The sequence below is a fragment of the Atractosteus spatula genome, chromosome 4 (assembly GCF_055471065.1).
Source record: "Atractosteus spatula isolate fAtrSpa1 chromosome 4, fAtrSpa1.hap1, whole genome shotgun sequence".
Lineage (NCBI taxonomy): Eukaryota > Metazoa > Chordata > Actinopteri > Semionotiformes > Lepisosteidae > Atractosteus > Atractosteus spatula.
Window position 1 is genome coordinate 35,502,159 of NC_142709.1, and position 15,988 is coordinate 35,518,146.

The following is a 15,988-nucleotide window of genomic DNA, read 5'->3' on the forward strand; positions in this document are numbered from 1 at the left end:
TGTTGTCAGCTCTTAAGCAGTAAAGGGTGTGCGCTCAAGAGAGCGCTCTGTATCAGTCACAGCATCTAGAGCAAAGCTTCCATGACAACACCATCTGAATGATTTTTTCTGTGACAGAATGTGAATAATGAAAGGTTAGAGGGCACATTCAGAACATGGTCTTAGAATTTAATGAGATCACCTTTGCTGAATTAATTATAGAGACAATCTCTGACAGCACTTTGGCTAAAAGAGGAATGGAGCTTTGTTGAGCTCTCAGCACATTGCTTAAATACTTAAAAGGATCAAAATTAGTGTTTGTATGGCCAAGGCAGAAGTGTGAAGATAGCACACTGATTATTACACAACTCTCTAATTTGGTTCTTTATCTGTTATTTCTCCACTTATTTTTCTACTGGATCGGTGTCGCAAGCTAGGCTCCTATCCAGGAGAACATGGAGATTTTGCTTGCTAGTTGAGAGAGCTACATTTTTCTCGGAGCTTTAGCCGATATGGATAACAGGCTACAAGAGTGGTGACCTGACTTTCGTGCCTAGTGAACTTCCCAGAGGGTTCCCAGAGTTAAAATCAAAATGGTATGTTACATTCATAATGATCTACATTGCATTTGTAACTCAGCATTTGTAGCAAGCTTGCCCATGGTGCCTGAGGTGCTACTACTGTACATCTAAGGGGGAAGACAGGAATTCTAAATGTATTTTATTTTAGTGCTGTTAAAAGGTTTAAGTGTCTTTGGTAAATTGAAAAAGTTAAAGGACTATTTTAAAACCCTAACCTTCTGTCACATTTACCACTTGTTCAATAAGGAAAAACAATTTAAACATTGACTATTAACTAGGAATACTAAAAAGTTCAGACATTAAAGTTTCTGAATATAGCCTACAATATCTCAAAATGTAAGCTGAACAAGCAAGTGGATTGTAAACACAAATCACATTCAAAAAAGGTATTATTTTATTCAATTTCCTGGAAGTTTAAATCCAAATGCAAGGTATGTTACATTTATTGTTAATGTGGAAGACCCATTGATGATTAGTGATGACAGCCATAAGGGAACACTATCTGCATTTGTGTGCAAGTCCATATAGTGTGTAGCAGTAATCCATTGTGTTGTAATGGTAACAGATCAGCGTTCTACACTACACTACACTACCTTAATGTTCAGGTTCCTTTTTCTAAGGTAATATAAGCTGTGACAAATGTTTAAGCTGTGACAAATGTTTGTCATGCACTGTAACTGCATATAGGTCAAATGTCAACTGAGCACCCTTTTCTATATAATATTGCACATGTGTAATTCAAGTATTTTCAAGATTCAATATTTTTTATTACAACAAGTGTATTGGAATGCTTACTCGTTCAGCTGTACCCAGTAATATTAAAAAAGAAATAGGCACAAATGACAAATAGACATGGACAATTTGTCCAATCTTCAATTCAATTCAATTCAATTCAACTTTATTGTCATTAAACTTACACAGGTGCATAGTATAATGAAAAGTGTTTCTCATTAGTCACTCAGGTGCATTATATAAATAGGACAGAAGATAAGACAATAGACAGTAACACAATAGCAATAAAAGTAACATGTAATAACATAACATAAATAACATGTAATCAAGTAATCAAAACTGTGCAAAATTCTGCAAACAGAGAAAATATAACAGGACAAAAACAGTGCAAGGTAATTCTTGGAACAGTGCAAAAATAGTATGGTTAAAAATAGTATGGTTAATTAATAAATATTAAATATTATTACGACCGGTACAGTTTTACTGGGCTATCGAGGGGACAGTACAATTTTGGCTTACATGTGTGTGTAGTGGTGTAGGAGTACAGTCATTGTGGGTACAGGAAGACGTTAGGAGAGATCATAATATGGTGGGAGGGAGTGGGGGCGTCACCAACTTGACAACTCTGGGGAAGAAGCTATTTTGGAGTCTAGTTGTGTGCGACTGGAGTGACCGGAACCTTCTGCCAGATGGTAGGGGATAACAAACAAGTTATGACTGGGGTGAGTGGGGTCAGACATAATTTTGGTGGCTTTTTTCAGACTCCTGGTGTTGTATATTTCCTGGATGGATGGTAAGGCACTGCCGATGATGTGTTGGGCAGTTTTGACCACCCGCTGTAGTGCCTTACGGTCGGATGCAGTGCAGTTGCTGTACCAGACTGTGATGCAGCTGGTCAGTATGCTCTCCACCGTACATCTGTAAAAGTTGGTGAGGATCTGTGGATGTAGGTGTATTTTCTTCAGCCTTCTCAGGAAGTACAGCCGCTGTTGTGCCTTCTTCATGAGACTGGAGGTGTTCAGTGTCCATGTAAGGTCCTTAGAGATGTGAACACCTAGGAATTTGAAGTTATTCACCATCTCCACCGCAGACCCTTCTATGTAGATGGGGGAGTGAACTTTTCCTTGTCTTCTGAAGTCAACAATCAGCTCTTTGGTTTTGCTGATGTTGAGACATAGGTTGTTGGTTCGGCACCAGTCTGCAAGTTGTTTTATCTCCTCCCTGTAGGCAGTCTCATCATTGTCAGTGATCAGGCCCACGACTGTGGTATCGTCAGCATACTTGATGATGGTGTTTGTGCTGAACTTGGCAGTACAGTCGTGGGTGAACAGGGAGTAAAGCAGTGGGCTGAGCACACAGCCTTGAGGGGCACCAGTGTTAAGGGTGAGCATGTTGAAAGTGAGGTTGCCAATCCTGACAGTCTGGGGTCTGCTGGTGAGGAAGTCTAGGATCCAGCTGCAGAGGGTTGTATCTAAACCTAGAGCCCTGAGTTTGGTAGAGAGTTTTATGGGTATGATGGTGTTAAATGCTGAGCTAAAGTCAATGAACAGCATTCTTGTATAGATGTTCCTTTTATCCAGGCTATAGACAATAGATGTTATAATATAGCCAAGACAGGACATAGTGCAAACAGTGCAGTGCCTTAAAGTGCAGGTGCTAATTTGAGCTGTCTATGATTGGGTGGAATAAACTGTTGGTCAATTGGTCTGTGTTCATATACTGCAATACCTCCTTCGAGAACCCAGGGGTGAAAACAGATCATTGCCAGGGTCAACTGGGTCCCAATGTATAGCTCAAGTATAGCTATAGTTGTGGCAGCGGTCGAGATATATCCGGTTGATGGAGGGTAGCTCGGTCCCAATGATTTACTGCGCGGACCTCACAAGCCTCTGTATGGCTTTTCTGTCCTGTACTGTGGCTCCACCATACCACACCGTAAGGCCACTCTCAGTGGTATTACAGTAAAAATTGGTGAGTGTTGTCTTGCTCATCCCCCACTTCCTTAACTGTCTCAGGAAGTGAAGGCGCTGGTGGGCTTTAGTGAGGATGGCAGCAGTGTTCTCTGACCAGCTCAGCCTCCCAGTGATCTGGAGGCCAAAGAACCTGAAGGTGCTGACAGTTTCAACTGGAGCCCCGTGAATGGGTGTGTGAAGTCCTCCATACCTCCTGAAGTCCACAATAATCTCTTCTGTTTTGCCGATGATAAGTGTGGGGTTGTTGTGGCACCACTCCACCAGCTCTTCTACCTCGCTCCTGTAAGTGGTTTCATCATTGTTGCTGATAAGACCGATTACAGTGGTGTCATCAGCAAACTTTATGATGTGGCTGCTGTTAAATCTAGCCACACAGTCATGTGTTATAGAGAATACAGCCAATGGCTCAGGCAGCAGCCCTGGGGGCCCCTGTGATGAAGATCAGAGGGGATGAGGTTTTGTTTCCAATCCTCACCACTTGGGGTCTGCCTCTCAGGAAGTCCAGGACCCAGTTGCAGATGGAGTTGCTGAGGCCCATACCCCTGAGTTTGATCACCAGCCTGCCTGGCACAATTGTGTTGAAGGCTGAGCTGAAGTCAATAAGTAACATCCTGGGATAGGTTTTCCTCTAGTCCAGGTGCTCAAGAGTGGTGTGAAGGGCCAGTGAGACAGCATCGTCCACTGACCTATTATTCCTATAAGCAAACTGCAGGGGTCCAGGGAGTCTGGGATAATACTGTCGATGTGTCCCCTCACCAGTTTCTCCATGCACTTCATAACTACTGCCACCAGGCGGTAGTCATTCAGACATGACAACTTGGTTGCTTTAGGCTGTGGCACGACAGTAGTTCTTTTGAAGCACAGTGGGACAGTAGACAGGGATAGTAACGTGTTAAATATTACAGTGAAGACAGGGGCCAGCTGTGCTCTGCATGCCTTTAAAACACAGGAGGGGATGCCATCAGGGCCGGCAGCCTTGCGTGGCTTCACCTTTCCAAAAGCTTTCTGTACCTCCTGTTCAGACAGCTGCGGTACAAATTCCCCAGGCTCACTGGGCATTTTATGTGAAGCGTCAAACCTTGCATTGAAGTTGTTTAGTTGGTCAGGCAGTGAATCATCAGCTGTTGTTATAACACCCATTTGTCCTTTGTAATTAGCGATAGCCTTCAGGCCATTCCAGAGGCACACTGTGTTAATGCCCCCACATTGTGATTCAAGCCTGTCTCTGTAGTCCCCTTTCGCATGTCTGATGGCCCTCTCCAGGTCATACCTGGCTTTCCTGTACAGCCCAAGATCTCCAGAGTTGAAGACCACAAATATATGAATGTATAAAGAACCTTTTAAATGAACTGTTTCACTATCTGACTAGATCTGGTAGCTTACTGATCCCAGTAAATCTGCTTCAATAACAAAGAAGGACAGTGTTGTTCCAGGCACCCAGAACCCCTAATTTTCAATCTTAAATCTGCATTTTCTTAGTCCTTACTGCTTTCACTGTTAATTGGCTTTAGGATTCAGTTGGATACTAACAGGAGTATGAAAATAAATCACAAAAAAATAACTGAATATTAAATGTTCTAATATATAAAAATGGATTGGTTCACATCTAAACTATTTCAGTCCTGAAGCAAACCATGTGAAATATAATTCCATTTAGAAAAACTGTTCCATTTGAATTTTTATGACTATAAAAACATTTTCATACCTTAATTACAATATGGTGATTTTTAAAAACCTTTTGTCTGTAGATTTTTAAATAATTCTCATGCCTACTATAATGCGCTTGAATCATTTGGCTATGATTTCTAGCGAGTTTCACACTCTTAATTCAATAATGAAATGTTGCTCAACCTAGAGACATCTAAACAATCACATAAACATCACATTATAGTGTTAATTGTAATCCTCCAGAGCAACGGATAAGCTACTAACTACTCATGCTGTTTCTGTTGATGAACGTGAAACTGCTTGTGAGGGGAGTATATAAGCAAGGGGTCCGGTTTTTGGATCTTTGGAAGTCAGTGTAAGCATTAACATTTTGTGTTTCTACAAAACGAATCGGAGAGTTTGTTGCAGATAACAGGTAGCTGGTCCGCAGAATATATAATAACACCAATTACAGCTGCTCACAAGTTATTGTCATTGTCGTTATTTGAGCGAAGCTTTTGTCTAGGCTTAGGGTAACAATACGGTCACGTTACTTCGTGGCGTAAGTTACACATCAGTCAGAACGTCATCCAAGTACAGTAAGACTGTAGTGGAAACTGTTGGTGTCTAGTCTAGTCACAAACCTTTTTTTCCCATTTTGTTCTTATAACAGTATATACAAACAACGCACTCTACAACAGAAATACAACATAACCTGGGGTCTACGGATTAGAAAATGTGTTAATATATAATAAATTCACAGCACATAGAAGCTAGAAATCTAAATTAAAAACACGTTTCAAAGACTAAATTTTAAACTGTATATTACTGAATTGTTTGTAACATTTTCAAAGAGCTGATATACTGGGGCCAAACACTCACTGTCAGTAACTGCTTTATTTTAAGAGGGCCGCGATGAGCCAGAGCCTGACACTGTAGACATCTGGTGCGAGTCAGCTGCAGGACACATCTAAGTCTTCACTCCCGTTAACACCAACTAAAACTAGCACGTTTTGGGTTTTTGGACTATGTGAAACTAAAAAGTAAACACAGGAATGTCGTTTAAAATCTGCATACAAAATGCAGCTAGGATTATTCTCAAACTAACCAGTAAATTTCTGATCCACGTACTGCAGTGCTAGCTTGTTCCTGCAGTATAGTGAAGACTCGAGTCATCGCATCCGCTCCCGGGTCGCGCGCGTGCACGCCATACGTCATCCCTCCTCCCACCTTATCCCGCGAGCTGCGTGCCCGCGGCGCGATGACGCCACGCGGCGGCTGCGGGTCCCGATTGCTGCAGCCGCTTGTCAGTGTGACGAAGATTGGCACCCAGGTAAGCTGTCACTCAAAATCCTCTTTTTCCGCTCACTATCAATCAAATATCGCGCAGAAAAGCGCCGTCGGCCCTTTCGCAAGTACCAGGGCATAGTAGGGAGGTGGCTCGGAGTGGGTCAGCGTGAGGGTACAAAACGCCCTACGTTTTTGAACAAGGGGAGAAAAATATGTCCGGTTTGAGCGTCTTTTTCAAGGGAAATTTCTGGAAAAGCGAGGGAGCTGCTGGCAAGGCCTCGTTGCTGTTGCTCGGCGCAGCGAGGAGGGCAGGGCTAGGCAGCTGCCCGGCTTGATTGATGGAGGCGCAGGGGGCAGGTTTCTCCTCAACGTTAAAGGGACAGGGGCGAATTTTCTCCGTGTCGGTCGTGTTTATGTGCCGGATGCGGCCTGGCCGGGTTTGCCTGGGCCGAGCGGTCGAGGCCCGGGGCTGGTTGTGGCGGACGCTGCGGCGGGAAACATGGCGCTGAGAAAACCCCTCCGTAACACACCGAGACGTGAATCAACAAGACGCCCTTCCAGTGTCCAGCGTTACGACTTGCAGCGTATGAAAGGCATAAAAAATGAACCATGAACCGATAGTTCTCTGAAAAGTAAATACGCACCGGGCATCTACGAAGTTTCTTTAGAGGAGCTTATGAATTAACTTTTCACCAGAATTTAGCAGGGCGCCCCTTAAAATGGGGGCATGTTTACAGGAAGCAGCTGATGGGACATATTGGACAGTAAAAAATATACTTTCGTTTAAAAACTCTGTTAGCAGCACACAGTGAATTCGTAAATGAAAGACCTGAAAACATTTCGTTAGAGTGTACCGATAGGAATTCGCATCTGCAAAGTAGTAGAAGTTGAACATTTTGATACATGAGCCCCCTGGTTGTTAATCCATTTACCGGTTGGAGAAAGAACGCACAGCCTTACAAAATGCAGGCATAGAGATATACAATTTAGGCTAACGCAAATGCAGACTCTTAGAGGTGGGACTGAAAAAACGGAGATGGATTTGCGTGTTTTATACGTTGTTGCTTTTTTACATCCTCGTTTGTCAACACTGTTAAAAGGCACACTAATAGATTGCGTGATTGAAATCCAAATACGAGAAACAATACAAAGTTTCTTCATAATATCAAGGTGCGTTATCAGGTTTTGCTTTTTATGACGTAACTTAATGGATGTATTTTTCTATACTGCTTTGTACGCTTCGTGCTGCTGCTGAAGTATTTCCCTTTAAGGGCCAGTCTCCCGCTTTCCTCATAAGGACAGGTTTGTGATCGAGTTTCAGTCTGGCTTCGTTATCGAGGACTGACGTAGTTTAGCTGAGGCATTAAGATCTGGGATCTAGTTACACTCCGTGACCCTGATTTTGTTTTCTTTATTTTTTCAAGGAGCATACATTTTAGAAAGAAAAGCCTAATGATTATAACTGCACGTCCTGTATAAATTAAATATGCTGACTTAAGTCATTACAATTTCCCTATTTAAATTTCAAAGTAGATCGAAAAGGCACCACTCTTGTTACTCTCTCAAATGACCAACTATGGAAAATTCCAGATCTCAACATTAGAACATCTGTTGCAGTTTGCACAAGATTTATGGATGATATGTCTGCTGTACATATAGAGACAGATCACTTTATTGGCCAAGTTTTCACTTACAAGGAATTTGACTTGGTGAGTTGCTCATACACTATACACATTTCAGAAATTAAAGGAAAAATATATATTGCACCTCAAGGATGTGTCAGAACTCTACCTGTGTGTTATAACCCCATACATATGTACATATTTGTAAATTATAAATTTACTGTCCATAATACATATCCATATACAGACAATATTATTGATGCACATAATGCCGTGGTTGAAAACTAATCAGTATTCAATTTTAATAACACAATTTAAGTAACTTTCAGTGATTAATAGGGGTGATTAATAAGAGTCACTGCCTGTGGAAAAAAGCTGTTTTTGTGTCTTGTGGTCGTGGTGCTAACTGACCTAAATCTTTTCCCTGATGGGAGACATTGAAAAATATGATGGCCAAGGTGAGAGGAAGTCAGCAATGATCCTGCCAGCATGCTTCTTAGTCCTGGAGATGTAAAGGTCCTGGAGGATAGGCAGGTCACAGCCTATGATTACAGCAAAAACAAACTTTTTGGTTGAGATACATTTAATCTATTCTGTGGATGAAAATATAAATTCAGACATGGATAAAACATTGACATTTTCTGAGAAACTTTTATAGTCAAGTTTGAGGTACTAGTTGTAGTTGCAATGACACATTCTCCTCTGTTGAAAAGGAAGGTTGATGTGTGGTTATAATTGCCCTTGGTATCACTGACTGCACCAGTCTTGAAAGTGGTCACCTTTCATGCCAAGAGTTTAGATGACAGTTGTCTACTGAACAGAAAAGTATTAAAGTTATGCATTTTATGTTACCCATGTGTGGTTTTTTTTAAAGTTCTGTATGGCTGTATCAAAGTGCTTAGTGATAATGTTGGCTCCAGAACTACAATCAAATATGTTGCTTCTGAAAAGAATTGGGGATTTTTTTTCATGTTGTTCTTCTTTGCATTTTTGGCGTTTCCAAGGCCACATCTGAATTGACTCTATGTCCACTGGTGAGGTGCTTGAATTAAACGCTCAGGGCAGATGCACAAAATTGAAGTTCTTTAGAAATGGATCACAGAATACAGTATTTTACAGAAATACACAGGAAGGTATGTGGTAACTCATAACATGATCTCAACAAATTTCAGAAACACAGAACACTGTTATCCCTCCATTCATTTATTAAGTTATTGTCTGTCAAAACAGTTCTTAACTGGATGTTAAGCCACAGGTGGCAATGGTGCTATATCAATCCAACCATCTGAAAGAGCCTCTGTATGTTCTTCAGATGTCCTCTAGATAGACTTGAATTAGGACAGGTGTTGAACATAGGGTTCAGGGGTGATATTGATTAATAACCTCATACACATTCTTGTGAACCGGAAAAGGATCTTAATTGATTATATAACATGACCTATTGAAAGTTCTTTTGAAAATAAGATAAGGGTCCTCCAGGGCCAGGGTTGAGAAGCACTACTGTAGGAGGTGCTGGCCTTTGGCTAAGTTTTAAAATTGATGTCCTGGGTACTTGGTCATTAAAGATCCTGTAAGAGTAAATGTAAGTTACTCTCATTTTAATTGGAGAAGAAGTTTTTCACTTTTCCGCCTGATCTGCTGTGTAGTGGGGATGTTGGTGCAGAATGGCTGCTGTGCGTCACCTGTGTGGCTGATGCGCTCCAGAGATCGATGAACTGGATCCCTTCTAACACGTAAAGGGCTTTGCAATCCCTTAGCTTGACAAAAGCAAAATTCTGTTATTGTGTAATGCATATTTATATTGGGTATTCCTTTAATCTATAATTATACATAATAGGAATAGCTTTATGTTTATGTTTAGCAGCCATATCACCCTGCAAGTCACAACTGACAACCCACTGAAGCTAAGCAGATGTGAGCCTGGTCAGTAGCTGGATGGTAGACCTCTTGAGGAAAACTAAGTTTGCTGCTGTAAGTGGTGTTAGTGGGGCCAGTAGGGGCGCTCACCTTGAAGTCTGTGAGGGTCCTAATGCCCCAGTATAGTGATTGGAACACTAAACAGTAAAATGCCACCATTCTTCGGATGAGACGTAAAACCGTGGTCCTGACTCTCTTAGGTCATTAAAAATCCTAGGGCGCTTCTAGAAAAATTAGGGGTGTTACCCCAGCGTCCTGGCCAAATTTCCCATTGGCCTTTACCAATTATGGCCTCTCTCCATCTATGAATTAGTTTAATCACTCTGTTCTCCTCCCCACTGATAACTGATTTGTGGCTGCCATCACATCGTCCAGGTAGGTGCTGCACATTGGTGGTGGTGGAGGGGAGTCCCCATTACTAGTAAAGCACTTTGAGTGGGGTGTCCAGAAAAGCGCTATATAAGTGTAAGGAATTATGATGATGATGATGATGATGATGATGTCAGTTGACCTCATTCCAGCACATTTCACCTTTGCATCACCTGTTTACCTGACTGCTGTCTCAAGTAGTGTGTTATGAATTATGTAATCCAAAAGCCTAGCTTGTGAAAGCATTGTGGGGCAGAGTGGTCCTAGCTGCCTGTATGTCTTACCAGGTTTCGGTGGGGGGTGTGTGATTTTTCCTGACAGTTTGGGAAAGGAGTGGGTAAAAAATGGCTTAAACCTGTTACAATCAGGATAAGACATGATACCTATTCGCAGATCTCCGTAGATCCACTGGTCCTTTTTGCTCACTTACAGCGACTAGCTCCTTCAGTATTAATTGGACTGATAAGAGGGCTCCAGTAGTGTGTTATGAGAATCATGTATTTTTTTAGAAAAATTAATACAATAACAAACTTTAGATATGGTACAGTGCACACGGTAGGGTTTACTTGGCAGGGAGAGTTAGAAGCTGATAAAATTACAACCTTTGCCCAGATACTGTGTCTATCAGTTATAGTCTGAATGATTATCAATCCAGCAATTTTGTGTCAGAATCTTGGGAACATTAGCTTAGTTTCTAAACCACATCATCTTACTATCGTTGTGCTTAACTGGTGACTCAGCCTATTAAAAGCCCACATTTTTTACTGATATACCTCACTGTAGCAATGTATTATTAAACTGGAAAATTGCATCACGTTGTAATGGCTTAGCTTACTGGCAGTTCAAGCTTCACTCAAAAAGACTGTTATTTATAAATCTGTGAGGTCATCCCTTATGGGACTCCAGCCCATCTTAGAACGCAAGTTTTTGATGTTATGCAGTGCCATTTGTAATGTATTTTTTTAAAGAAATAATTGTGTAAAAAGTACATAAAGTATGAAAGCAATTTAAATAAACATCAAATGCAAAATACGTTCAGTTAAGTAGTTTGTTTTTACATCGAGCACCTTCACCCATGAAGCTTTACAGCAGTTATGGCTAATGAGTTGGGCCTGAATTCTGAATAATTTTTTTACCTTTATTTCAGTCCTCTGGCACCAAGAGGTCAGCTCACTTTTTTTTATTATACTGTGTGTATAAGCATGGAGATTAATGGCAATATACATGTCATATGATAGATACATAATCATGCATCTGGTTTATTCAATAGTATACAATGTAACAATAAAGTTTCCCTTTATTACTGAAATACTAATACTGAAATGAGTGTAGTAGTAAGTCACAGTAGATAAGAATCGAGTAAAGTGAAAAAATAAGGCATTTCACAAGAAGCACATGAATGGCACAGTTTAGTTAAAATGCACATTGAGCTATATTTTGCTGTTACATTTAATTATTGTTAGTTGGTGAAAACCAGCCCATATGTACAAAAGAACTTCTTTTGGGGTCAGTGGAAGTGGTAACTAACAAATATAATTTAGCCATTTGTGTTATGTGTTATGTTGGGAAGTAATTTTTCAGATTCATTTCAGAATTCACCAAGACACATTTCAGTGTCATTACCTGGTGTCTAGCGTTTGCATTCCTCCACCTTGGATTTGCATTCCTTCATTGTCATGAATCGAAAAATACCCTTGTTAAAGAATACCCCTGCAACTTGCTTTGAGTCAAACATCTTGACTGATTTGAGAATGATAGTTTATTGAACTATCCTGTAACTATGGATTGATCAACAAGACTCATGCCACAGTCATAGAAAGTTCACTTTCCAAACGTTATAGATCCTTGACCATTACTTTTCAGCAGCAAAAGAAATGTCAGTTTCCATTACCACAGTGCTTGGGTAAAACCTTACATATTGGAATGAAAAGTTATTGCACAATAATGAAGTACTTACAGATGCAACTACGAATGTGCATGAAAACTCACATTAGCTCTAAGAAAACTGATAGGTGGTACTTGTGGTGCATCAAATTCTGAAACTTGTTTACTTGCTTTGGTTATTTTTGGAAAGATGTAACATACTCATTTTAACTGCATTTCCCGTGAACACTTGCAAGGTTCAAATTAAAAACAATAAACAACATAAACATAACTTACAAGTAATAGGTTTATTCCATGCTGAAAAAAAGAAGAAAGAGAACACAACGTTTCGGCCGTGGAGCCTTCTTCAGGTGTGTGCTATATTAGTTATATACAGTAAGTACTTATAAACCACCAAGGCTGGATGCAGAAATTTGGAATTCTGGGAGATCTAGTTTTTGCAGACAGGTTCTGTTTTTTTTAGTGGATTCTCCCATGTTATTTATGACTTGTCTATTCCTTGTATGATTCACTAACTTCTTAATTACATATCCCCTCAAATATGAAAATTTGTTTTTCTTCAAAAAATTATGCACATTTTAAAATTCACTTATATCAATTTTAATTACTCTTGTCAACTGTTATTCTCGCGTCAATGGTGTTACCCTCATGTTAACTATGGTCCTACACGTTGTCTAAAATAAATAGTATTTTGTTTGATTTATATTACACAAAAAGGACTATAATTTGTTTAAATTTAATTTTCATTTTAAATGTGACTTTTGTGAGAAAATGGTAATACCACTGTTATTTGTTTTTGCACTTTCATGTTTAGATATACATGTTTAATGTAAGCTCCTCTTTAGATAAAAACAAACTTAAAATGGGTCACACAAATATCCATAATATTAGAGAAGATGTAAATTGAACCATTTTTGTTTTTTGTTAATTGACAGGCTACAGCTACCATATATACAAGGGGAATTAAAGGGAGTCACATTTCTGAGACCGGGTTATGAAATCTCGGTAACAAAATTAATTAATTGATGGTATTTCAACATTTTACAAATTTGGAATTTAGCACAAAATCGTGAACTTTGTGAAAGTATTAAATGGTTGCTATGTTATCCCAAACCGCTGGTCTTGCCACAGGCGAGAGTGAGAGTTCATGCAAACTGTGCCAAAAAGAAGTCCTTTCTGCTCACTACACCCTGTAAGCAAAATGGGGAACTAGGTCTCCAAACAATGTTCATTCTTTTTTTTGGTTATTCAACTCGCATATATATTTTAAACGTTGCCCTGCTGTTGAGCATTTGGCTCTACAAAACATAGTGGTCACACACAAAACAGAGTATCGGGAGAAAGTCAAACAGTTTACTTTTCTAAGGGATAATCGATTAGCCAAGAGATGGGTTATAAACATGGGCACTGATGTTGGTCCCATTGACAAGTTTCTTGATGAGATTCAGTGCAACGTACAAGAGAATAATTACAGGTTGTGCAGCAGACATTTCACTGCAGAAGTTCCAACATGATCTGCATGCAGAGTTAACAAGTGGTATTTGTCAGCAAAAGTGTCTTGGAGTTCATGTATTGAATTCAATTCAATTGCACTCAATCAAATTGACAGTCTAGATAAAGTAAAAACATGCCGTCCTGTATGTGTCAATTTCATAACATTATATATGAGTTAATACAGTAGCAAAATTTGCTTGGACTAAAGCATATACTTTATTGCAACAGAAATAGATTGGTTTAAAAATATTGTCAATTTGGGATAGGATTCTGTATTGAAATTTTCTCTGTTTTGGAATTTTTTACATGATTATGAAACCTAGCAGTTTAATTTGAAATATATTTTCATTTCAGATACTCAACCAAAACTTGTGCTCAAACCAGGAGCCATTCCTTTCATTTTTCCCCATAAAAAGCAACTGAAGTAATCCTTTTGATCAGATTTATGCTTAAGACCTAAGTAAGGTACATTAAAATTGGTATTATGATTAAAAGCAATATTTCTATCAGATTAAAAGAGATGTACTCACAGTCGTGCTTGTTTACAGTGTAATATGGCCACTTCACATCACTGGATGTTTTGTTGCCTCGTTCTGAATCGCACACAATGATGGTAATATGATGCTACACATACCTGAAAATAGTCTATTTTGTGTTGTAAATTGGAGGTTTTAAACTTTACTATGTACTTTGTTCATTTGTTATTGTTTGAAATGCACTCATCAATGCAGGTTTTTTGTAACCTCAAAATGCAAAAAAAGAGTTGCAGTACCCCTTTAAACTGCAGTCCCAAATTCTCAAACCGGTTAATAAATCTTGGTAACAAAATAAAACAATTGACGTTTATAGATAAAAATTACACATTTCTAATTGAGATCAAAATCGTGTACTTTGTGAAAGTACTGTAAATTGCCATTTTGTTGCAAACTCGCATTCGAGTTCCTGTGAGTTGCAAAATGATGCTGCCCTTCCTGCTCACCAGTCACTGTAAGGACGAATGTAATGTGAAGTACGAGTGAATAAGTACAGGTTGTGCAGCTGACATTTCACCACAGAAATGTTCCAACGTGATCTACATGCAGAGTTAACAAGTAAGTTGTATTTGTCTGCAAAACTGTTTCAAAATCCAGAGCAATATTTCTGTTGGTTTAAATGAGATGTATTCACAAGCCTGCTTGTTTATAATGTAATAAGACTGCATCACGTCACCTGACGTTTTGTTGCCTCTTTCTGAATCACAGGACATAGTGCTGCACATACCTGGAAATTTCATCTATTTTGTAAATTGGAGGTTTTACAAGTTACTGTGTTCAATTTGCTTTATTTGTTTTGAAATGTACTCATCAGTGCTGATTCTTTGTAACCCTGAAATATAAAAATAGCATTGCAGTTCCCCTTTAAGGGGGAGTCACTGCAATATAATGAATAATATGTTGATTTGTTTCTCTTAGTTTTGTTATTGTTTTAAAGTAAACAGTACAGAAATGCACAACAGAAATATAATATAAACCAATTTAAGACAATACTAAAGTCTGTTCAATTAATGTCTGTGTTCTGCCATTTTAGGTTTTGCCCGGTGTGTTTGGTTTGTTTCTCAGTAATTAAGTGTACGTTTTCATTCAGCATTTTTATTCATAGCATTTTAGTTTCAAAACACATCAGGTTTGTTTGGTTTCACTTCTTCTGCAAGCAATTATAACATCAGAAATTTGTTGTTTATAATATTGTAAAGTGGAACTTAAGATTAAATTAACCATTACTCATGGCACTGAGTACATGAAACTACATTCCCCAATATCTCACACATTCCAAACACAGTGGAACATTGGTGGTTCAGTGGTAGAAGTTTTCCTGCCACATGGGTTTGATACCCGGACAGTGCACCAGCTTTATTTAACAAATTGCACTTGGGGATAATAAAGACTAATAATGAAATAAATATAATAAATATGTACTATGTTGACTTTTGTCAATTTTATGTTATTTTATGTAAATATCACAGTATGTTAAATATTAATTATAATATTATTAATAAATGTAATAATAACCAAATTACAAATAAATAGAATCAACATTTGGATCAAAATCGCAATTGGTTTGAATCATTGAATGCAATTTGCTAGAACTTCATTTAGTTAAAAAAATGTTTAAAAAGCTCTTTATGTTCTTACAGTGAAAAGCAAGGCTCAAAAACTTTTTTGCAAGGATGAACCTCTATAGCAAATGTGGTTCTTGTGACATACAGTATCTTATTTAGAGTTGTTTGTAATTGTTGTATTTAATGAAAGTGTTGCTCGTGCAGTATAGTCCATATAGAATGATTGACACGAGAAAGTACTAATGGGTTAATAAAACTTTAATAGTATACTGATTTGTCTGAAAATTTGTGGCTATAGTACTTTAAGGACTCATTGTGCCACCAGTTTTACAGAGTAGTGCAGTCCAGCCCCAGATTATTTGAAAAACACCATGATGCCATGAGATGGCGCTGTCGGTCATA

The 15,988-nt window shown here is 38.9% G+C and overlaps 1 protein-coding gene across 2 annotated transcripts in view; it reads left to right on the forward strand.

The window, feature by feature from the left end:
* The first annotated feature begins 6,166 nt into the window (after window positions 1-6,166).
* The window catches only part of pknox1.1 (pbx/knotted 1 homeobox 1.1), a 45,515-nt gene continuing 35,693 nt past the window's right edge, over window positions 6,167-15,988 (forward strand). The window contains exon 1 of one of the 2 annotated variants that reach the window (XM_088912987.1): window positions 6,167-6,245. The gene's annotated coding sequence lies outside the window, so the exon portion shown is untranslated. Of the gene's footprint in view, window positions 6,246-6,669; window positions 6,787-15,988 lie in introns of those variants that run through there. The other variant, XM_088912988.1, reaches the window with a different exon arrangement.